Genomic DNA, 25989 nt, shown 5'->3' on the forward strand with positions numbered 1-25989 from the left:
TTTCTATTTTTTTTTAATAAGGAAATGGAGATCCATTTTTTTAAAATAAATTTATTTAGTTTATTTATTTATTTTTGGCTGTGTTGGGTCTTCATTGCTGCACGTGGGCTTTCTCTAGTTGTGGTGAGCGGGGGCTACTCTTCGTTGTGGTGCGTGGGCTTCTCATTGCGGTGGCTTCTCTTGTTGCAGAGAATGGCCTCTAGGCGCGCAGGCTTCAGTAGTTGTGGCTCGCAGGCTCTAGAGTACAGGCTCAGTAGTGGTGGCACATGGGTTTAGTTGCTCCGTTGCACGTGTGATCTTCCTGGACCAGGGCTCAACCCGTGTCCCCTGCGTTGGCAGGCGGATTCTTAACCACTGCGCCACCAGGGAAGTCCCAGCCCGTGGTCGTTCTAAATCCTCATCTTCAGACTCGATTTCCACCTCTCTTCCATTGGCCTAAATCTTGCCTGATATCTCCTATTTCAGGGCTGTGTGTTGAAAAGCATGGTCCCAGACCCCATGTTATACACTGAAGGACCCTTCATGACAAGTACTCGGTATGCAGTAAACAGAAGACTTGGAAGAAAATTAATTTTGCGTGATTTAGAAAAAAAGGGAGGGGTGTTAAGTGCTACATTAATGTTAAAGGGGTTAAAGGGAACGAATGTCATTGAAATTACTTGGCATGTTAAAAGTGTTACACTGAGTTTTGCCTATGCTCTAAATACTCCCAGATGCTACCATTTAGGAATAAAAGGATCATTTTCATTGTGAAACCTGGGGTTTTCTGAAATTTCAAAAAAACCCTCAAGACAAACAGGCAGTGTTTCATCTGAACCAGCAGTATATCCAAGGAGCAAGGGCCAGATTCAACAATAAGACCCACCTAACAGAAAATATCTTATCGACAGTTAGCCCAAAATTAACCCTGATGTCTTAGCATTTCACAATCTACACTGGGCCCTTTCAAATAATCATTTCATTTGATCCTCCCCACAATTTAGTAAGGTAGGTGTTACTAGTACCACCTCAGAGATGACGAATCAGGCTCCCAGGGGTTACATGATGCACTCAAGGCATTTAAGGCAGCTAGTTCAGTAGTTGAGAACGTGGGCACTGAGGCAGACCCCCGAGGTTCAAGTCCAGGCCCTGCCCATGCTAACTGTGTGAACTTGGGCAACTAACTTGTTTTCACTATGCCTCAGTGTCTACGTCCTAAAACACAGACAAATAACAATACTACCCGCCTCACAAGGCCGCTGTGAGGATTAGTTGAATTAGTACATTAACGCGGTTACAGAACTAGTCAGTCTGTCTGCGGGTGCCTGCCACACAGTCGGCACTTAAGAAATGTTCACAAGACTCAATTCCCAGAGAGAGCTAGGTGTTTTAAGGCCAGATGAGGTATCCTTATCTTTACATGGCTTCTATGATTCATAATTTTATCAGTAGAGAAATTAGCAATTTCTCACCAAAGAAAAAGACATGCTAAAAGGAAACCTTGAACTGGATACAATGACTCAAAAAGGAAGGAAAGGGCAAAAGTTCAAGTGTGGCTTCTTAAAAGAACCCCATTTATTTTTGTTTCCGGAAACATACTGCATACCATTTAAGTATTTTCAGTCATTTTAGAGCACAATGAAAGGTCAAGCTAAATGGAAGTAATATTTGTATAGTCCATGGTGACTGTCCGGGAGTCTGTTTCCCATGGCCTGGTCCTGGGTGCGGACAAATGAGGCACTTCTAGAGCCGCAGAGAAAGGGGCTGTGCCCCCCCGCCAGACCTCCCCCCACCCCTGTGCCCACTCCACGCGAGCTCTCGGGCAAGAGAGGGGAACAAAGATGCAGCTGGCAACGCTGGAGTGCTGGAGAAAAGAGCAATTTCACCCAGGGAAGAGAGAGGGCAGTGGGAAATGGACAGAGGAATAATACCAGGACACATTTTCTTGTTTCTAGTTTCTTGCAGCCATGGGGGCAAAAAAGGAGGCTGAAGCGCAGAGAAGGTGTGGTGTTGGGAGGACAGAGAGAAACAGAGCGACCAACCAAGACACGGTGATGGCAGGAAAAAAACGCAGGCGGCTGGAATAACTACCAAAAAAGGACCAGTCTGCAGAAGATACCAAAGCAGCAGAGTGTCATGGCAGAGAAGTTCTGGAAAAGTAGGCATGTCAGAGGCCCATAAAGGCAGAGAAGTTCTGGAAAAGTAGGCATGTCAGAGGCCCATAAAGGGGGGCCACATAAGGCCAGGAATGAGTGATTTCTCAGTCCTATTCCAGTACGCAGGAGGGACTGGGAGATGACCACGGTGGGGCTCTTAGCCGTCATCTATAGATTGCAGTTGTGATGCAGGTTGAGGTTCCTTCCTAGAAATCATACCACCTTCTAAAGCATCAGGTGAAGTGTGCTTCTCCTGGCACAAGCATGGTCTGGAGGGTTCAAAAGTCAAGTACGGTGTGAAGGAATCCAATTAAGGAACTCAGGGAGTCTCTGACACAAGGGTTACATGTGAAAAAGGAAATCTCACTTGAAACAGGAACATATTCAGCATTAAAACACAAAGTTATGGACTGTCATTCAGCCCAGAAGTTCTGCATGTCACAAATGTAAAAATAATGATTACATTTGTATAGCACTTTAAAGTTTACAAAGAAGTTTTATAAAAGTCTGTCCCACATGGATGCTTTTCATGCCCCAACATGACATGTTCTTTGTATTATTATGAGTCCCTAAGAATTGGCTTTATGCTGCTGCAAACACTTTTTTTAATCTATAAATAGTCCTCATAGAATTTTATCTGATATACTATACATAATAGGCAAACAGTGGGTTCTAGGTACTGAATCTACTCTAAAGTATCTACTACTTTCCCAGAATGACTAATTAAATATAATTTACATTACCTGAACTAGGTGTAAATATTGCAATACTCTGCACAGACCATTAAGCATATTTCATTAAGAGAAGTTTCTATATTTCCAAACCCTCAGATATTCTAAAGGGGTACTATAGGTGAAAGACCCCTCAAGGGTCTTTAAAAACAGCTCTTCATAGCATAAACAGGAAGCCTGCTATAAGGTAATGAAGAATGATGGAATAAAAATGATTGTGGCCTATTTCCACAAAGAAGCATGGAAAAAAGATAACAAGCAAATATTACTCCCAGTTTGCTGAGTTAAAATGAACTGTTTTGTCATTAGGCAAGTGTCTTATTTACTCTTTGCCCTATATACAATAGTAACGTGTTGTTGAGAGTCAAGAGTTCACGTTAGTATTTTTTAATTTAGGAAAAAGGGGAAATGATAAACACTAAAGAAATTTTTCTGGTTGACACAGTTGAGCATGCCTGGAGGGTGATGTGTACTTTGTACCCAAATCTATATTAAATGTTCTATCCTTGAGGGACTTCCGTGGTGGCGCAGTGGTTAAGACTCCGCCTGCCGATGCAGGGGACATGGGTTTGAGCCCTGGTCCAAGAAGATCCCACGTGCCACGAAACAACTAAGCCCATGTGCTACAACTACTGAGCCTGCGCTCTAGAGCCTGCGAGCCACAACTACTGAGCCCACATGCCACGACTATTGAAGCCCGTGTGCCTAGAGCCCGTGCTCCACCACAAGAGAAGCCACCACAATGAAGAGGAGCCCCGCTCACTGCAGCTAGAGAAAGCCCGCGCGCAGCAAAGACCCAACACAGCCAAGAAAACAAAAACGTCCTGTCCTTGAGATACAGAGATAACATTTCTGACCCACAGTTAGCAGAGCATTCATTTTGAGGTTCTTTCTCTCAGCTCTGACGATAAATTTGTGCTGATTTACCCTCTTTTGGTCATCTGGTTTCCTACATTACTGACAGCATACATTTGGGAGACAGCTGCCTGGCGTTGTGAGCGAAGTTGCAGCTTGGAGGAAGGAAGTGAAGCAGCGAGCTAACCCTTGGTCTTGGCACTGGGTGCGTGCCAACTGATGTATTAAAAGCAAAATTCTATAAAGTTGAAACTGATACTGTCAGTGTGGTAAGAACTCCGCAAACCTATTTACATTAAGAAAAACTGTGATAAGCTAAAACTTTTCACTGGCTATGCTAACTTCTGGAGTAAATTAAGCCTCCTGGAAGGTTGTATCAGTTCCTTTAATACTGCTGAGGATTCAGGTGGTTCCAAGTTTGGGTTTCTCCAAGCCCTTATTCTCCATCACACTGGAAGGTCCCAGTCTACTATATTTGGATACCGATTCCTTGATCAGAAGTAATGTGGCCCAGAGTATACCTGGCCCAATATATAAATCACCAATATGCAGATCACAGAAAGACCTACCTGAATATATTCCTTCATTCAACAAATACCAATGGAACATTTCTTATGTATCGAGCGGTAGTCACAGCACTGGAAATACTAGTGAACAGAACTTACAGTCCGCCGGTGGTCTACCGTGGGGCTAGCTGAATAGATCATGCACCATTTTGCTAAATCTTTGAGCAGACCATAGAGAAAGAAGAAGAAAAGAGAACATCAGCTCATTAGCAGAGAGCAAGCTTAGAGGACAGAGCCACGTCTCTCCTACTTGTTGATTTCCTCTCCCTAACTCTTTGTCACTCTAGGTGAGCAACTGCGTGCCTCTTAACTGGCTGCCAGAGCCCTCTTCAAGCTCTCTTTTCAGAAAGCTTTGCAGAAGTCTTATAAACAATTCTGCTATTCCAGAAAATGTTAATGCTCAAGGTACTCCTTTGAAAAAAAAGGAAAATTCCTTTGAGATTTTTGTCTCAGTAACTAGGAATGCAATTAGGCCTATGCTTGGCACTTCGTTAGCTCCCAGAGCCAAGAGATCTCAGGGTTAGGAGAACAAAGCTACCAAGATGCTTTAGCTGTTGACTATGGCTGGCCCAAAATTCAAGAGTTAAAGCCTGAGAATGCTTTACCCCTTTACTTTAATTTCCCGTTTAAGTAACTTCCAAATACCAAAGCTTAGAGGACCTAGAAGGCAAAATCCTTTCCACTACTTTATCGAAAAATTATGTATGCTGTGATTTATTGCTAATGCTGGTCTTTCAAAGCATTAGTCAGGACACCTGCAAACCTTTGGACAACAGCTGTCAATACAAGTTTAACATTTCATGGGTCAGCACTTAAAATCTGACAAATAATAAATCATCCTTATAACCTAACCAGTGTGAGGCACTGGGTTGGTAATCTATTGAGAGTTGGTTTAAAAAGTATAAACCACAGATTACATTATAACTCAGCACTTGGGAAAATGGAAACTGGGTAAAATAATGATTGTTGTTACCACTTCTCTTTCTTCGGTGGTAGAAAGAACTTTTCTTTTTACATAAAGATACTTCACTGTCTGTTAACAACATAAAATTTGGTTCTTACATTATGTGTATGTGCTTTAAAAACAAAGAATTTCTGCACTCTTTATAGCTATATAGTGAATGTTCCAAAGGGGACAATACTCTATTTAGGACTTGCCAGGGCAATATTTGATAGCAATATTTAACTTGTTTTGGAAGATATGCATCGATTTTTCAGGGATGTAAACATTTTCATCATTTCCGTTATTAAAATATTATAAGTAACTGCTTGAGCCCTGGTAGAACAAATGCTATGTATCAAATACCCACTGGTGTGAGGAACAGCTGGATACGTCTGTCTAGAAATGGCTGTGATATATTCCAATATACTTTAATAGGTTCACAAGAGAAAAAAATTAAGGTCCTTTAGTGGTATGATGACTTGTTTGTGGTACACAGTCTCTGTGTACCTCTCTTACCTTCTTTCCACATTGGCATAAAATTTTAGGTCAAGTCAGGCTGTCAGTGAAGACTGCATCGGCATTAGGAATCCTAAAATTCATTTAATGCCTTCTTTCTGACCAGAGGTAAAGCACTAGCTAAAGGTAGAAGTGGAGTCAAACCTTAGAGAAGCAGCCTGGGCAGAAGGACCCCTTGGGACCTACAGAGAATTTTCAACATCTAATGAAAGTGATTTCAACTTCAGTGTTCACCTCAAGAAAAATAGGAGAAGCCCAGACTCAGTTAGGGGCATTGACATGTATTGAAGAAAATGCTCATATATACTTCCGTATTTAAATTTCTTTGATTCCTTTTATTCAAACCCCTTAAAGAGAGTTGAGTCATTAGTAACTATAGAAACATTAATACCAGTGGTAGGCAGAAGCTCACAGGGATGCCTGATTTCCTGAGATGGCCCAGACATGCAGGGCTAGAGCTCCCAGGAACCTTGTCTATCCTATGTGACCTTTTCCCTTCACCTGAGGCTGACTGGTCAAAAGGCGGTCATCAACCTAAGTTGGATAAATTAGGTTCCCTCTTCTTGGAGCCTCAGACTTTGAACTATGAACCCCAGCACGTAGACGTCATCAGCACTCCATCACACTGACAGCAATGCCTTAGAGAAGAGACCACAAAGCCCTATGTCGAGTCTGCAAGGCCTTCCCTGGTGGTGGCCCTTCATGCAGTTTGAAGGTTCTACCATCCCTTCAATGCTATAGATGCCCCAGGATCCTGCCAATAAAACAATTCAAAAATAATTCTCTTTTGGTTTAAGCTAGCCAGTCAGTTTCTGTAGCTTCCAATCAAAAGAGCCCTGTAGGTTAAGGACATTAATACTTTAATAAGAAGCTACGTTTTGGGCTTCCCTGGTGGCGCAGTGGTTGAGAGTCCACCTGCCGATGCAGGGGACACCGGTTCGTGCCCCTGTCCGGGAAGATCCCACATGCTGCGGAGCGGCTGGGCCCGTGAGCCATGGCCGCTGAGCCTGTGCGTCCGGAGCCTGTGCTCCACAACGAGAGAGGCCACAACAGTGAGCGGCCCGCATACAGCAAAAAAAAAAAAAAAAAAAAAAGAAGCTACGTTTTGTTAAAGGTGAAGTAGAAGGGACAGGACCATAATTCCTTCTGTTTGTAGGAAACTCCATTTTACAGATGCTCTCACATGTGATCACTGTGAGGGCCAGGGAAGGGTTGCTATTATCCCCTCAGGAGAGAGAAAAGGCAAGGACAGCTCAGAGAGGGTACTGCCTCTGTGCTGTGGCCTGATTGCTGGCAAGTGGCAGAACTAGGCTTAGAACCAGGTCTCCTGAATGCTGGTCAAGCACCCTTCCCACTACACCTCGGTGTGTATGTATATATGTAACCATAAAGGAATCTTACAGGGAATATAAGCAAAACAGAAAAACAGAGCTATTCTGAGTATATACATCTTTCCATTTTTTCCTACCCAACTCCAAACCAAGGGCTTGGGGAAAGTCTTAATGAAGTAAAAAATATAAACTATTGCTTTATGATGATATTTGTCAATAAAAACATTAAGACCAAGAAGTGCCTCTTTTTGACATGGATAGTAAGTTTACCTTCTCCTACACATTTTAACTATTAGCAGGGAGCAGCCTTTGAACTACAAGGCAGTGGTGTCCAAGGTATTTTCATCTTACATGTTTGAACGAAAAAAGGTTTGGCTGTTTGTTTACGATTCATATATATATGTATTATTGTACAAACTATATATAATCGTTTGTTATGATTCATATACATGTATTATTGTATATACATTATAAAACATAAAAAAATAGAATAGAATGACAGAATTGATGTACTATTTTGCTAACCATGATGTCCCAAGTCAAATACACCCAGGACGAGATTCATGACTAATTAACCACGGTGGATGTAAATCTGTACGTCTTCCAGATAATTTAGAATTTTGGTGGCCAGCTTCTTGCAAGATCGGATTAGATGAACACCGTCATTACCTCATAACAGGGCCGACAGAGTTCATGTTAAACTTTGACATTTTCTTGTTGCTTGCAATATTAAAATTGTCTTCAATTTATGGGAATTCTTTGTAGAATCTTTTTAAGACTCTGTGAGGGTTTGTTAAAACTAAAACATAGAATTTGTAAATACAGTTGACCAGGCATGATATATTCCGCAAAATAACCAAAGCAGATGAGCCAGAGGGGAAGCCACTGTGAAGAGGAGGCCTCACCTCCCTCCCTCCAGGTGATACTCGACCATTTGACACGTGGACCCAGGAATGATGCCAGTGCCAATATAGTCACCATCTGTTATCATAATGTTTCATGATAATAAAATGAATGTAAATGAAAATTCTAATCACTGTCTTTCTCAACGAAATGAATCTTCTCAAGAGCTCCCTGTGGGTACATATCCTATTTTGGAGGCCACTTTGCCAGGCAGTGAGGCAGTAGTTTACTTCTAGAGTCACTTATAATCACAGGAATCTCTTGGCCTAAAACTATGCAGGACAAGGATAAACCAACCTGGGTTGGAAAGAGTTTATTTTGCCTTTTTTAAAACTTTTAAAATTATGAACTCTAAGCCACAACCAGAAAAGCACACGAAACATTAATGTTTGATGTATATACTGTGTATTACCCATGCGACTGCCAGCCCCCTGTCAAAAACCAGAACGTTGCCAGCACTTGCAGGAGCCCCGCAACTCCTCTCTCTCTCCCTGCATGCCCTTCAGAGGGAACCACTATCCTGATTCTTTCAGTAATAAATTCCTGGCCACTTATGTCTGTAACCCTTAGCAACAGAGTTTACTTTTGTCTGTTTTCATACTTTACATAAATGAAATAAGATTGCTATGTATACTTTGTATCTTCTTTCTTTTAACATTACGTCTTAAGATGTATCCCCCTTCTTGTGTGTAGCACTAATTTATTCTTTTTTCATTGCTGTATAATATTCCACTATATAGTTATAGGCATCTTAATTCCTTATGATTACACAACCGTTTATTCATCCATTCTACTACTGGTGGATATTCTGTGTTTCTAATTTGAGACGAATACAAATAATGCTGCTAAGAACAATTTACACATCTCTGGATGTATGCAAGTGTACATTTCTCTAGAATACACAGACAAGTGCACACCTGTGCATGCATGAGAGTGGAATTGCTGGATAGGACCTTAGTTTCTAAGACAAAACAAAACAAAAACCTAAGAAAGGTAATTCTGGTGAATCCCTTAGAAATCTATTTTAATATAAACTAACTCTTACGTAGCCATGAGGAAAGCTCATTAAATTACTAGATTTATCTTTCCCTAGACTTTCACTCCTGCACACTGACTAAATCTGAACCAAGACATTAAATGCATTTAACTCTGTTAAAAAATAGTTTGAAAATTTCCAATGAATTTACTGAAGCCAATACCCCCAAATCTCCTCTCCCTGCCACATATATATATTTTTTACATACTGTAATTGCATTTTTCCTTTTAATGAGGGCCAATATTGTGTCTACCGAGAGAACAAAATGTTCATTCAAATTTTAAAGCAATTTTACACCAAAAGGTTTCGAGTTAGCACTCATATTGATCAAGCATGGAAAGTCAAAAATGTTAATCCTGAGCTAAACTGAGGAGTACAAATACAAACAATAGAGCTTAATTCCAACCTCAGAGTCTCCAATGTTTCATGACCATCATGAGTGATCTCCCAATGGACTACAGAAATGGGACATACTTGGATGACAACATTGTGGCACCAGCAAATCTGCTCCTCCGTCTCCCACTGTCTTATTGACAAAAAACATAATAACTAGCATCTATGATAATGCCAGGCACTGACTGCATATTAGTTCTTACATGCAATGCCTTTTTTATTCTGTTTTTTTGTGTGTGTGATACGTGGGCCTCTCACTGTTGCGGCCTCTCCCGTTGCGGAGCACAGTCTCCGGGCGTGCAGGCTCAGGGGCCATGGCTCACGGGCCCAGCCGCTCCGCGGCATGTGGGATCTTCCCAGACCGGGGCACGAACCCATGCCCCTGCATCGGCAGGCGGACTCTCAACCACTGCGCCACCAGGGAAGCCCGCGATGCCTTTTTAATCCTTAAAACAACCCTATGAGCTATGTACTATTATCCTTCCCATTTTACAAAAGGAAACTGAAGCCCAGAGAGGGAAAGTAACTTGACCCAGGTCCCACGGCTGTAAGTAGTTGAGTTGGGAATCAAACCGGTTCCTGGTGCCTCAGTTCACACTCTACGGCCTGGCAACATGTTAGTTTTGTTGTTGTCATTGTTGTTATAATTTTGATTACCAAGAAGAATAGTTCTTTAAGACCAGGGCAAATGTGTGAACCAAAGGGGGAAAAAAAATCTATGTATGTTTGTTTTTATTGGAAAATTTTGTGGAAATGATTGTAACCAAGCAACTCTAATTCTGGGGAAACTAATTAAGAAATGAATTAAGGGATTCGATGGATACGCAAATTAGTCATTAGAGCTTGAAGATCTGGAGTTCTGGTCTAAATCCAGCTTTGGCACTTGCATCCCAAATAAACATGGCCAGATAAGTACCACAGCTCACAATTAAAATGCATTTACATGGCTTATGCATCCGCATGGGAGAGGTCGCTCCCTAATTGAATTCGGACACCTCTTCAGTTACTGTGGGTTTCATTTGCCATCTCCCTGTTCTTTTGTGACTGCCGGCAATAGGATTATGCCGAGGGAGAAATCATTTCAATCAGTGATGTCTGCAGAATGAGCGTAAAAAGATAAAAGTAAAGACTTTGAACTATAATTAGAAAATTCCTTAAGTGTGCTCATGTGACATGGGTTTGAGACTACGACCGACTGGCAAGAGGAGTTACAGAATGGACGTCCAATGTCACTGTTCTGGGATGAGCAGCCAGTAAAACTGGTGTTCCAGCGTGAGACAACCGTAATCTTTCGCAGGCCAAAACATTCCTGCTTTCTACCTCTAATATAATGAGTGACAGACAGCTGGAGGCATCTCATTCTCCTGACGAAAATATGATCAGAATTGTTTTCAGTTGGTACGTCTTTCCATCAAGCTGTTTGTTGCCTTCCATCAGAATAATCAGAGTTTCTGATTATCTGGTACGTTCCAAGAAAACAGGAATTGATTGTGCCCTTGCTTGTCTGATGGGGAGAAGGCTGCCAGAATTTACATAGTAACTCTTCAGTTGCCTAATGGAAAGAAAAACTAAGCTGTGTGTGTGTGTGTGTGTGTGTGTGTGTGTGTGTGTGAAAGAAAAACTAAGGGGTGTGTGTGTGTGTGAGAGAGAGAGAGAGAGAGAGAGAGAGAGGAAGAATCAACCAGTAGTTTCCATAATAATTCTCTTTGAACAACAATAAAGAAAATGTTTTCGTGGTGATTCAGATTTCAGATATGAGGAAGTAAAGTATTCTATTCCATTCATGGAAAACAACCAACGTTAATGGCTCTTTTCAAAAAGTTACAGTCATCTTACTACTGAAGTTTCAGGGTTATGTAAAAAGAATCAAGTTTAAACATTCATGGAAACATCCAGGTACAATAAGACCTCATTATTTTGGACTACTTCAATTTGGAATTTACAATCATTTGATAGGATCTAGACCAGAGGTGATCTTTTCACAGTGAAAAATGGCTTGCTAAGCAAATTACTTTAAACAAGCAAGACTGCTGGGGGGAAAAAAATAAAAATAAAAATATTTTTGTAAAGTATGAGGAACGAAAAATAACAACATGCTTCCCCTCCAACAAATACTTGTGATGAACCCAGTCAAATACCAATAACTGATAACAATAATAATTACCATTTAACTGAAGGTCAATCTTATATAGTCCACTTTACATACATGAGCTAGAAATATCCCAACAACTCTGCAAGATGGGTATAATCATCCCCATATTAAAGAGAAGGAAACTGAGGCTCAGAGAGGCAGGTGACATGCAGAGACCGTACAGTTACTAGGCAGCAGAAGCAAGATTCAAAGCCAGGCTGTCTGGCTCAAAAGTCTGTGTCCTTCCACTCCCCACTCAACGCTGAGTGAGCACTGACGACTGCGAGCCAGACTTCCAGATTCACTGGACCAAGTTCTTCGACAACAGCAAAAATGGTTATCACTTCAAGGAGGGAAAGCCAAGTAGTCTGGCCCCAGAGCCCACCACTCTTAACCATAATTTCTTTCTACAACACAATGATCTCTATAAATAAAGACTTTTCTCCCCTGGAACTTTGAGGTATTTTGCATGCATGAAAACTACAGAAATCCATAGAAACGTCGATGTAGGTGATGTAGGTGGAGAGGGCACAGGTGGGTGGAGGAGGACTGCTTCCAGTCCTCTGCTCCTTGCCTCCATCCCCCATCCCCCACCCCATCATGAGCGACTTGTCTCTTCGGTCTGCACACCTATACAGGAGCACTGTGGTGCTAAATTCCTGAAAGGCTGACAGACTGTGACAAGAGCTGTGGGAGTCAGCTGCAGGTGCAGGGGCAGCCAGCCATGTGGGCAGCAGGCAGATACAGAGAAGGGAGGGATCCGCTCTACTTACCTGGGAATCCACGGAGATATTCCTGACAGTGGTCAGAGTCTGCAGTGCTCTAGGAGAAAAAGAAATTTGGGAAGTCAGATCTCACATTTCAAAGCCACACCACTCATCTCCCTCACACCCACACCCAAGCACAGCCTCTGGAGTCAGGCAGACAAGGAATTGGGTCTTACCTGTGACTTAAAGCCTCAGTTTACTCAACTGTAAAATGGGGGACAATATCAATAATAGTAGCTTCCTCACAGAGATGTTGGGAAGGCTGGATAGTATATAATTTGTGCAATGAATTTGGCACACACAGTAGTGATATTTTAATAACAACATTTATTACTTTCATTTTCATTTCATTTATTACTGTTATTTACTAACAACAGCTAACATTTATTACTTTCTTACAAGGTGCTTGGCGTTGTTCTAGGGCCTCAATGGGTTAACTCTTCGATACTCTGAGGTAGGCACTATTACCACTGGCATTTTGCAGATATAGAAAATGAGGCGCCAAAAGGTGAAAGCACCTGTCTCATGAAAATATACAAGGGGCGGGCTTCCCTGGTGGCGCAGTGGTTGAGAGTCCGCCTGCCGATGCAGGGGACACTGGTTCGTGTCCCGGTCCGGGAAGATCCCACATGCCGCGGAGCTGCTGGGCCCATGCGCCATGGCCACTGAGCCTGCGCGTCCGGAGCCTGTGCTCCGCAATGGGAGAGGCCACAACAGTGAGAGGCCCGCATACCGCAAAAAATAAATAAATAAATAAATAAATATACAAGGGGCTTCCCTGGTGGCGCAGTGGCTGAGAATCTGCCTGCTAATGCAGGGGACACGGGTTCGAGCCCTGGTCTGGGAGGATCCCACATGCCGCGGAGTAACTAGGCCCGTGAGCCACAACTACTGAGCCTGTGCGTCTGGAGCCTGTGCTCCGCAATAAGAGAGGCCGCGATAGTGAGAGGCCCGCTCACCGCGATGAAGAGTGGCCCCTGCTTGCCACAACTAGAGAAAGCCCTTGCACAGAAACGAAGACCCAACACAGCAAAAGTAAATAAATTAATTAATAAACTCCTACCCCCAATATCTAAAAAAAAAAATATATATATATATATATATATATATATATATATATATATATATATATATATACAAGGCAAGTGATGGAGCTGGGATTCTGTGACCATCTGACCACAGGGCCTAGACTTTAAACCACAGGGATATCCTGCCTAATTTATCACAAATAAATGTTAATTACTGTTATTATCATTATTGTTTCTGTAATGATCTCCTTTCCAAAACATAGCCTGTAATATCCACACAAGCCCAGGGAACTCACCATTCAGCTAGTAACCACTTAGGCACAGAGACTGGGCTCCTAAGTCAACCAGGCAATCACTCACTGAGTCAACAATCTCTTCAAGCGTTCCCTGAGAACCCCTCTGCATCCGTTGCTCTGTTAAGCACCGCATGGGACTTCAAATGCTCTGGTCACTGATCCTGCAAAGTCAGCTCAGCCTCCATGAAACAACCGGGGAACGAGGACAGGAGGGAGCACTGGGAAGGACGGGACAGGACCTCAGGACGCTGGATGCTGTGCCTGGCTTGGCGCCATCTCTCTAGGTGACCTTTTCCAAGTCAGCTGACCTCTCCGGTTTTCATCTTTAAGTGAGAGGACTGACCTAGAGGCCCTTAAGCCCTGAGATTCGAATCCACCATTCTATTCTGACTCTCTTGTAATCAGTCTCCCTTTCCTCCGAACAGTCCATTTCTGCGAGAATATATTGTAACCCTTCATTTCTCTAACACACTGACTGGACACAATGCCAGGCACTGTGAATAGCGCCCAGGATTAAAACACAAGACAAAGCCTACACTTTGTAATGAGCTCTGAGAGCACGATGAAGTCTCACCACGGGAAATCTCGGCAACCGGAAGACCAGGGAAGAGGGCAACCCTTAGGACACCTGCACGTGCCCGGTGGGCCCCCATCGGGGCTCTGGGTGTGGCCCCGAAGGACTCTGCACCAATCTTAGGACCCAGGGTCCCGGTGTCCCAGGTGCCCAGCAATCTGGGAAGGGGTGCCATGCTAACCTTATGGGGCAGATAAGAATGTCTGTGAAAAATAAGGCACAAGCCAGACAACCAGGGAGATGCTTGAGCTGAGGGTTAGGTTTGTTTTCTGAAAGTAATAGTGTTGTGTGTAATAAACCAAAGAGATGAGAACTCAGCCGGCACTTAATTACTTGACTTTCTTCACTTTGATAAAGTATACCAATGGCCATTTTGATAGCGATCTTTTATGTGTGTGTATGTGAGTGCGCACGCGTGCCTGCTTCTTTGCGAAACACTTCGACAAAAGATGCTACCGACTTTATTTAAAGATCAGTTCATCACACTTAAGATATATTTGCTTTTACAGAAACTCCTTGGAGGGAAATAATTCAGTGAGTATAACACTCCCTTTAAAAAGAAACTGATTTTAAAATGTGCTTTTCAAACTCTGACAAAAACAATTCTTTGATTTTCTTTATGTACCACAAAAGGCAAACATTGTTGTGTGGACAATGTAACAAATAACATGAGTTGTCAAATGAGACATTAAACATTTACTGATTTAATTTTTAATAAAGACTTTTAAACATAACCCAAAATGTCCATCAATCTTTGACATGGGAGGAAGTAGCACTTTGGTAAATTCCATCTCCTACCACAATTGAAGTCGCAGAAGATGTTTATGGTTTTTAGAGAGGGCAATGACGGTATTCTTTACAGGATGGTCAAATATTTGCAGCATATAACATTAGAAGACACAAAAAGGTAGAACATAAAAATGTATTATTTTGACAGGTATTTAGGTAATGGATACACCCTCTTTGCTATGTCTCTACCAAAGTACCCAGTGCATGGGAGTCTACAGAGAATTTAGTTCCTAAATTGGCTCCAAAAATGTTTTAAGCAATGGCAACATTGTTAGAGAACATGAATAAACTTCAAGGATGACAGCTCTGAGGAACAATACCCTCTTGGATATATAAATTATAGCTTTCTTAAGCCTAGAAAGAAAAATAAAATAAAATTTTAGTAGTGATCATCCCCGGGGTGAAGAATTATGAGTGATTTTTTTCTTCTTTATAATTTTGTCTGCTTTCCAAACTTCCTATAATGAGCACGTGTAACTTTAACAATTTGAAAAAAAAATCTTTTTACACTCTCAAGATTCCTGATGTAAAAAGTGAAAAGGCTTTGGAACCAGACAAACTTGGATTCAAATCCCTGCTTATACCCTTTCTAGCTTGGTGCCCTCAGATAAGTTACTCAGCAGCCGAAGTTGAACATGAAATGGAAATAATAATACATGCTTAAAGCATCATTTTGACTGTTAGAGGTGAGATATTGTAAATGCTTAGCACAGAGTAGGAGCCCAATAAATGACAGTCACTCTTCCATTTATAGTACACAGGCAAGAGAAGTTAGGCTCTTCTAATAACAGTAAATAAATTTGTTGGTGTTTATAAACTGATGCTTCAGGCCGTTTGTTTATGGAAACACTGAGTTTTTACTACATAATTTTCAGAAATTTTCTAACAATTAAAAGTTCAGAAAAAGAGTAAGTAAGAGGCTTCCACCTCACTCTCCCTTTCATCACATTGATTAGATTCCTACAGTCTGAGACTCTTGGGTTTACTGGTATTTGCCACTTTGCGGCTGTGTTCAGAAATCCTCTGGTTGGGATGGGAGTTGGGAGAATGGGTTACAGTGAACCCTTTAGAGAAAAGAGAAAGAAACCACAGCTACCACAATCAAGATCTTTTCCATATTGTCATTCCTTATGATGAAAGTGAGCATAATAAACTATGGGATTGCTTAAATGAAGGGCGAGGGACTAGATCAGAGATTCTCTGGCTTTTCTTTTTTTTTAATGGTAGTTATGTTGATATTTTCATCCTATTCATGTGAAAGTAGTTCAGTCAAGTAGGTTTATGATAAAATACATGTACCTAACAGAATATGGCTGGTGGGGGTATGTTGCCCTTGGTTATATGTTGCTGTACCTGACTACAGCAAGAAATATTGATTTAACTGGCTTTAGTATCAAGTCAAGTATTTGTTGACACATGGAAATGAAAAATATCAAGGAAAAGCTTGATATATAGGTCAAATCCCATTTCAACTCACTCCAAGGGACGGTCCAAAGTCTTCTGCTGCCCTAAAATTGTGTTCTGAACGATGCTTGTCCCAATCATAGATTCTTCTCACTACAATGGGATTTGCTACATAAATTAATACTGGTATAGATTTTTCGGCAGTACAATTTATTGTAGAAAGTACAGCTCAAAAAAAAAAAAAAATCATGACATACTTAACCTCTCCCTCTTTCTCAACCCTGGAGGCATATTTTGCTTTCTACCTGAGGTGTGAACTGTTCTCTCCTTTTCAATGTTTGATTGCTTTTTGTTCCTCTCACTTTGCCTAGTACAGAGCAGATGCTCAAAACATAGCTGATGAAGAAATGAGCTGAATGAAATGCGGTACCAAAGCAAATAAGGGAAATTCAGAATAGTTTCCTGCATAGAAGGAGAAACAAAATTTAGAAATTGATTCAAGATGAGTATAGCAAGCAGGATTAGCATTCCCAGCTAGCGGGCTCAAGGAGTCCGGGGCTCCGTGGGCCCTCTGTTGGCTCCCTGCTGCTAAGTGTTCATGGGGATCTGTATAAAACATCCAGCACTTGGTTGACCCACACCCCGCCGATCTCCGAGGAATGCCACGGAGACATTTCAGTCATTAAGTACCTGAAGCACCTTCATAAGGGTCCTACAGTGAGCCCAGGCTGGGGTGGCCAATGAACAAATCCTGTCCTTTTAAAGGACAGGGAGAAAGGGCCACCACGACCACCTGGGAGGCAAGGAAGGGAAGGCAGGTTAGCCGGCAGCAGCCCCAGGGGAAAGGGAATGAGCGCATCCCCTGGGGTGGGATTGATTCTCTGGCAGCCTGACTCAAAGGCAGTTTCTGAGCCCTTGCCTACGTTACCAGGGGCTGGGGGGAAACCACAGGAGACTTCAGGAAAGTATGCATGATGTCCAGTGTCAAAATTCCTAACTTCTTCTCTTTCATTCTCCCCTTTGGCAAAATGATTGCTTTAATAATCAAAGAGTTTCCCATCATTGTTTATAATGCAACCCTGTTGGAATATGCTTTTCTATCTGATAGTCTTTTATTGTGAGCCTTTTTTTTATTTGAAAGCTAAAATAATGCATCAAATATACAAGTTTTGCTTCTATCTTGGAACAACATAATAGACCTAAATGGCTATTTTTATAAAGGTCTGTGCTGTGTTCAAAGGAACCACCTACTGATGCCAAGGGCTTCCTTCCCTCATCGAGGGATGTGCCATGGGAGTGAGTAGTTAAGCTCTGAGAGATGCCAAGCTCGCTGGGCACTGGGGGCTTCCTGGGCAGAGAAAGGGCCTGTCCCTTTATTATTGGATAGAGTATAAGCAAAGAGTTAGGAGGGTCTGGAGAGGTTAGCCCCAGGAGTGGTGTATTTTTACATATATTTTACAAATATTCCCATTATTCATTTGAAAATATTTTAAATGGTAAATCGGCTTCTCCTTGGGAGGCATGACCTGTGGCCATTAATTAATAACTTGGGAGCTAACCATGAAAGCACTTTTGAGTTCACCCACTGGTTTGCTCAATGCATTTAATCCTCCCTATGACCTTTGTGCAGGAGTCATTATCTCTGTGTGAGAGGAGAGGGAGCTGAGGCTCAGAGACAGTAAAGCACTTTGCCTAGTGTTAGACAGCTACGGAGCGCGCGCTGGATGGAGCCACATCTCGGATCCCATCCACAGATTCACACCCATCGTCTTGTGCACAGTTCTACCTACTCACTAGCTGTGCAGCAAGCGCAAACTGAACTCGCTGGGCCCTTCCCACCTGCAAACCACGATGGGGCACAGACTCTCCACAGGCCAAGCTGGTGGGCGTGCTGTGTCGATACAAACCTTCTTAGTCATTGGGCTACAACGGACACTGTTCCTCCCTTGTAAGAACTAAAATGACCGAAGGAACGCTGGGACACTTCTAAGGCAAATGTGTAAGCTCAAGGGCTATGAAAATTCAAGAACTCAAAAACCAAAGATAACTTTCTTGACTAGACAAGAGTTGGGTATGAGCTCTGCAACAAAGTAGCTCTTGGATATGAAATATTACTACTAGGGTATTTTTTTCTTTCATTTTTACTAAGAACTGAAACCTACAAAATGACAAACCAGGATTACCCTATTAAAAGACAACTTCAGTTGCTCCTTTGTTCTAAGAAACTGTGTGTTGGGTACTGACTGGCAATACCTTATACCTTGATTTTCATATTAATTATGCGTTTTTCCTTCAAAAATTGACTGCCACACTACACGCTGTGAGTCAGATTTGAGAGCTGCCAAGATAAATGTTCCGAATGGCTGACTTTTTAAAGACAACCTGTCAGTTCACCAAATAATTCTTTGGAGGTTTGTCCCAGTAAATGTTACGTCTCCCCTATACCTATACTTATACCTACAGCAATTGTTACAGCTCTTTCCTGATGTAGCATCTTACAACTAAGGCTAAAGAGTTTTCCTTTCAACCCCTAATATACAAGTAATGAAACTTATAACCCCTTTTGACAGCATCAATTTACTTTGGCCGTTACTGTTTAATTCCTATACTGATTTGTGTGAAATACTCTGATTCCTAGCGAGATAAGTTGGATGGCCTAGTCCATCCAACTAAAACAAAGATGACTTTTGTGCTTTTGACTAAATAAATGTTTTCTTCCCTGAGGTTTGCTTTCATCAAATCATCATACCAATGTTTGATTTCCTTTAGTTAGCACCTTATTTTAATGAGGCTTGATTCCAAAACATATAAGAACATACGCACACAAGAGGTACTATATTGAGTAAGCCAAGAGTTCCAGCCAAGTGTCCTATCTTTTATGTGGCACCAAGTGACATTTTGTGAAAAGCACAATGGTAACTATTCATGCCGCCAGCCTTAAAAAGATAGGCATGAACTGCCTGCCAGAATGGGAAAGCTTAAGCTTTGAAATCAGACAGCTGGCTTCAAATACCATCTCTACCACCACTATCTCTGTGACCTTGGGCAAACTACTTGTCTCCCCTCAGAGCTTTTTCATCCAAAAATAGGGGTAACAGATGTACCTCAACGGGGTTGTGGAAGAGTTAAATGAGAATTTTGAGATTAAAAAACCAAGCATATAACCTGGCATATTAAGGAGATACTAAAGACTTGATCATTTTTTTCTGCCTCTCTGTAAAATGCCATTAGTAATTCATTGTGTTGTCTATGCACACAAAAAATGTAAAGGATATTAACTGTGCTGCTCTTTACGACAGCAAAGAACTGGAAATGGTCTAAGCATAGGGAAATGATTACATTAAGGTACATTCACATATTGAAATGTATGCAGTCATTCCAAATATTTCTCAAATAACGTTTTTTGACAAGAGAAATTGCTACCCTAGAATTTAAGTGAGGAAAACAGACAAGAAAACCTGTATAATAACAATAATAGCTCACATGTACTGAGCATTTACTATGAGGCATGCACCATGCTATGTACTTTACATTCATTATTTTATTAATTCTTACAATAAACCTACTAGATACATGTATTATTATCCCTATTTTATAGAAGTAGAAATTGAAGTTTTGATAGTTAAAGCAATTTACAGTCACTACATGAGTAGCATAGCCAGGACTGAAATCTCCAAGTGTCTGATTCCAAAGCACTTTTAACTACTATGTCACACTGATTGCTCAGTACAAACTGCCTAGGTCCACCATGAAGCTAGTTTAAACACACACACACACACACACACACACACACACGTATGCACATACAACTACACATACATCCATGTCTGGAAGGAAAACACACCAGATACTAACAATGACAATCTCTGGGTGGTGAAATTTTAGCTGACTTTTAATTCTCTTTTATCCATTTCAGTATTTTTTCCAAATTCAACGAGTATGCAATTACTTTTACAGTCAGCAAAAACGTTTTTCAGAAAAAAACTTGTGAGAGTATTTTGGAAAATCTAAAGCACTACCAAAGAGTAGTATTTTTAAGAAGCAAGAGTTTATTCCTTGACTTATTACAGATTTAAGTTCCTCGTGCTACTACTCTTCCAAATTATTTTTTCTTTCCATCCAGTCCAAGGTAAAAAGTGTGTAAAAGACTATTTTGTACACAAGTAAAACAAAACATAGTACACAAACACCATATGTATAAGTGACAGACATTTGATATTAATATAAAAGTCAAAGAGTTTGTGTGAGAAGGAAAAAAACCCCTCTTTGAATAATACAGGATTTTCCATTTAGAGAAAACACATCCATTAGTGACATGGTGCCATCAGTGCACCCTCTGTCATGGTCACAGTTAGTGAAACTGTCATGGAGCCATTTACATAGACTCCAGCATGCTATTTGGACATGATTCAGCCTGATTACTGTCTGTCCCAGGAGATGTGAGTATAATGATGTGCTGCAGTGACACCTAAGGAGTGATTTCCTGTCCCACCACCAATTAGTTTCCAAAGCAATGATTCCATAAAGAGAACTGAATGATATACAAAAAAGCAATTCCTTTGAACCAAACAAGTTCACGTGATTGAAATTATAGGTGAAGTGTGAATTTACTTTACAAAATTATTTTTTAATAAATTAAAAATATTTACATATGTTTTTTAGTAAACTTTTCTAAGGAAAAATGAATGCAATCTAAAAGTTACTCCAATTCATCTCGTTTCATTTTGTAATACAGTTCTATGATTGGCAATAAGTGGATCAATAACGATAGTGCCACTAAGGCATCTGACTAAGTCTTTCCTAACTGTATCCTCTTAGAGAGCTTGGGGGCAAGAAAGTAAACACGAGTGCGAGATGATCAAACTAGTTCAAACAAAGAAACAAAAAACAGCTAACACAATTCATGTATGGATGTCAAGAACTTTCTTGCAGAAAGATACAGGGCTCTCTCTGTCTTGGTCCACATTTTATCAATGACAGAGGAAGTACCTTTCTCAAAATGTGTAATTGACAAATAAGTGAAAAATGTACCACTGAGAGATTGAACTTTTAGAAATTAGTATTCAAAAATGTCTTGATGGAGAGGAAAAATGATCTGCCGAAATGGGACAAAATGTAACAAGAATAAAGGTAAAGTCCTCTACGTGTGTTCCCAAGGTTAACTGCACAGATACAGAATACGGGAGAGCTGGCTTTGTAGGGGCTATCTAGAAAGAGACTGGGAAGTTTTACTTGACTTTGAATATAAACTAACAACGTGCTGCCCCTCATTTAAAATGGAGGCCAACACAGGATCTGACCAGATCAGCAAAAGAAGGTGCCCTGGACGGGGAGTTAGCTGCAGCCGTGTGTCCTCCGCCACTCAGAGAACTCAGGAGCAGGGTATTGAGTTCAAGATGCCTCGCTTTTAAAATGGCACAGGCAGAGTGGTGGGCGACCAGAGTGTTAACAGGATGGCGAATCTCAGCCAAAAAACTGGAACCACGTAAGCCTGAAAAGAGAAGACTTCGAACAGGAGATACAATAGCGATGGTCAAATATTTGAAGACCTACCACACTCAGGTGCATGACTATTCTGTGGCACTCCCAAGGGCGACAGGAAACGAACAGGGAAGCTACAGGGAGGCAGATTTCAGTAACTGATGTGTGTGATAATGAGTATTGGTCCAACCACAAATGAGACAAGGTCCAAATCTAAAGGGGCTCAAGATCTAGGAGCACTGCAGGCTACCGTGGGCAGCAGTCCTCAGTGTCACAAAACTGTGACCACCTCGTTCTTGGCAGGGTTCGAACGGCAGCTGGCTGACTGGGATACTGTGGAAGGGATTCCTTCTTCTGGGGGGACCATTAGGCCACAGCATCCACTATCTCTTTCCAGTGCCCACCTTCTATGCTTCTAATTTCACATCAGTAAAATTCACGAAGATACTCAGTGCATTTATGTAAGCAATAGCTAAATATGCCTCGCCTTAATAAATGAGAAATAACTATAAACTTAAAGACAATCCAGGAGATTCAGAAGGTGAAATCCTACCAAAGTTTGGAAATGATAAATTAATGTTGTCATGACAACCTTAGATGATATCACCCATTGCAACTGCAACAGTTCTTGCTCTGGGGCTACCAGAACAATAGATGAGTTTATATATTCAGTGCCACAAACCAGCACTAAATACTATTTTTAATGCTTTTATTTTTAATTTTAGAGGTAGTAGGTTTATACTCTCTCCTTGAGTATTCTCAGGTTGAATATGACACTATACTGAGGCTGTGGTATTGCAGTGGGGCGATCGAGATTACATCAAGAGCCCAGGAAGTCACTGGCAGCCCCCTGCATGTACTGAATCCAGTCCACCATTCAGACTTCACAGGAGAAATGAATGAGAAAGGACAAAGACCTTCTAGATCAGGACATTAGCAGTCACAGTAGCCAGCATAACATCTTCCACTTTCCCCTTTAAAAATTATAGGGCTGCCCACGTTCCTGTAATAAACACAGGTCGATCATAAGTGGCAGTATGTCAGATCAGACTATCTTACTGCCGCTTATGGGTTTCCTCGGTTATATATTAGCAAACACTACAATACAGGAAAGTGAGCCCTCGCTGAGAACAACACTGCCTCCAATCAAAACCATTCTCTCCTGAGTATACTAAAGCTTTTTCCTCCTTCTTGTAAGCAACAAAGGCTACAATAAAAGAACTTCCCAAACACCCACAGTTAAGGAAAGAATGGCTCCTACAAAGTAAGTGTGAAATCTGTCCCTGGTATCTAATTTGTATATGAATCTTCCTTTTCAGGGTATTTTAGTGGCTTCCTTTATCTATAATTTATCAGCAAAGAATAGAAATAAAAATTTATTTTGATGGCAGTGCACCTGACTATTCAGAGACTCGAAAACTTGCTTTGTTTATTCTTGTATTACCCTGGCAGAGGATGTAAACGTGCCTTTTTTTCCCCATGGCTTCATGTTGTATTCATAATCCCAGACGAATATTTTCACAAATGCAAACCATTAGGCAGGACAGGCCTTAAGCAGAATGTGAAGGCAACCTCCCTCTGGTTGAATTCTGACCCTCCTGGCCCAGGTTTCTTACCTCCTCCCTATCAGTCTCAGGGAAGGGTCCATAAAATCATTCAGTCTAAGGAGCACATGTCTGACCAGTTTAAGTTACCACTTTCATAGCGTTGCATTTTAGGCCCTGGTGCTGGGCACTTTATACCTTGTTTTATTTAGTCGTAAAAAATCATAACAAAGCAAGTAGGTATTAATTTCACTCCATAAATGAGAAAACTGAGGTTCAGGAAGATTAAATAACTGGCTCAAGTTCATTACAGCCAGCCAATTACATGCGTCAAAACCAGGCTTCTCAACCATCAAATCAAATCTGTTTTCCTTCTCTTCTAAACCATACTGGTCTTAGGAAAGAGAATAGAGTTTTTATCACGCAGGCTTTTGCATATTAGAGAGCAGGAAAGAGAAGGTGTTGATATTTGAAAAGCCCTTTTGAGCAGAATGAATTCTGAAATCACACCATAAAGGCAGCCACTTTTCTTGCCCACACTTAAGACCAGCCTTCTCACAGGGAACAAAGAAGTGGATGTACCATAATTTAGGAAAATCAGCCCTATACTTGCCTTCCCCTTCCCCTCCCAAGTTGCACATGTGGTACAAATGGGACCCAGAGACCAGTGGGGCAGCCAAACAGTGTTTGGTGTCAGGGGTCTGGAATCAGGGAAGAGCCAGTATCAGGCAAGCTCTTCAATTCCACAAATACCTATTAAACTAGCTGAGTTTCCTGCCCATTGCTGGCCGGTGTTATAGAAGCTTGAAAGGGAGCAGTAGGCACTCACTCTAGGGCTTGTATCTCAGAGGGAAGACTACTGGCTTAAGAAGGCTTAGAGATATGTGATGGGATCCTTACCCAAGGCAATTTGAGTTTCCTACACAAGACCTCAAATCAGGACTTGGAAATGTGAGAGAGAACCTGGGGCACAAAGTGAAAAATGTGGTACCCAAGAATGAGACAGTTCTGGCTTCCCAGGTAAGGCCAGACAGACTGCATGGTTAACCCAATGGAGAGTCACTCGGGTACAGGTGGAAAGGAGTTGTAGCTCCTGCCAAGCGCCCAAACTGGTCCCAGATCCTGCAACTGGGGAAGCAGTCACCACACGAGGGTGGTCACCACTTTCTCAGGCCAGTCTCTGTACAGGTATGACTTTCCAACTCTTATTTTTAGCCTAAGAACCTTTCCTCCTACCAGAATCTTATACCAATGCCTAATATGTAAAAGCAAATCAAAGCAACTGCCCAGGGGCATTCTTCTCAGGACCAAAGGGCTCAACAGAACACAGCACACAAACCACCAGGAGAGAGGCGCTGAGTCCCACAGCCTATCAGACTCACCCGCACCTGATTCCTGAATTTTTCCCGTGATAGTCATGGTTTCTTCCCCTCACCTCCAGGTTTCTCCCTCCTGCTCCATCCTGGTAAGCTCTGGTTTCCCAGCACTGGTTGGCTTTTCCACTTGAAAACAAAGCTCTGCATATCTCTAAGGACTTATTATCTTCTGGGTCCTTGTGACAAGGTCCTTGGGACCCTGAGGAAGGTCTGTGTACCTTCCTCAAGCCGTCTGGGCCACATGATCCACAGACTGCTGCCCTCAGTATCTTAAGGTATAACTGAGGAGTACTAGCTGTTGGGCACCTCATTTTGTTTGATGCCCGATGGCTTTATCGTGTACGTATTATTGAGGCTCAAGACAGTGGAGGACCTGGGACTTCTCCCACTGGGAAAGGGTCCATGGCAGGATGGAGGAATCTCAGAGACCTAGGTGTGGCTCTTGGTGTTTTGTCTGTACCTCACAAGCAAGAGGCTTCCCGGGACTCCACTTGCCCTGCCCTAGCTCCTCCTGTCTACCTCAAATCCTCCCTCTAGCACACAGTATCCCCGTTTCCCTCTCCTGATGGTGACAGGGTGGGCCTGGCAAGACAGATGTGCCAGACTCGTGATTTTTAGCCCCGTGCACACTGTATGAAGGACTCCTGGCTGTAGTTTTCACAAACTGTCTCTCTGATTCTGAATCTTATCTAAAGCACTTTAATATCTGTGGACTTAAGAAACTGAGCAACTGCTGCTTCTCTATACCTGTAGGGCTGACTTAATCATTCAAAAAGCTCCTGGGGGGCTTCCCAGGTAGAGAGTCCACCTGCCGATGCAGGGGACGGGGACGCGGATTCGTGCCCCGGTCCAGGAAGATCCCACATGCCGCGGAGCGGCTGGGCCCGTGAGCCATGGCCGCTGAGCCTGCGCGTCCGGAGCCTGTTGCTCCGCAACGGGAGGCCACAACAGTGAGAGGCCCGCGTACCGGGGGGAAAAAAAAAAAAAAGCTCCTGGGCTTGGCTCATACAGGATGCATCTCCTGGGAACAAGGAGATGTTCTATAACGATGCTGTCCAATATGACTATTATGCAAGACACACAGGTAGTTGAAAATTTCCTAGTAGCCATGTTAAAAAAAAATAATATAAAGAGAAACATGAAGTTAATTGCAATAATATATTTTATTTAACCCATTATATCCAAAATGT

At 42.0% G+C, this 25989-nt stretch overlaps 1 protein-coding gene across 4 annotated transcripts in view; it reads right to left on the reverse strand.

Annotated features, from left to right (window-relative positions):
* The window catches only part of SPATS2L (spermatogenesis associated serine rich 2 like), a 170257-nt gene that overhangs the window by 134690 nt on the left and 9578 nt on the right, over positions 1–25989 (reverse strand). For all 4 annotated transcript variants that reach the window (XM_032637431.1, XM_032637427.1, XM_032637430.1 and 1 more), the window contains exon 2: positions 12314–12362. The gene's annotated coding sequence lies outside the window, so the exon portion shown is untranslated. The remainder of the gene's footprint in view (positions 1–12313; positions 12363–25989) is intronic.

Source organism: Phocoena sinus, chromosome 7 (genome assembly GCF_008692025.1).
Source record: "Phocoena sinus isolate mPhoSin1 chromosome 7, mPhoSin1.pri, whole genome shotgun sequence".
NCBI classification, from domain to species: Eukaryota; Metazoa; Chordata; class Mammalia; order Artiodactyla; family Phocoenidae; genus Phocoena; species Phocoena sinus.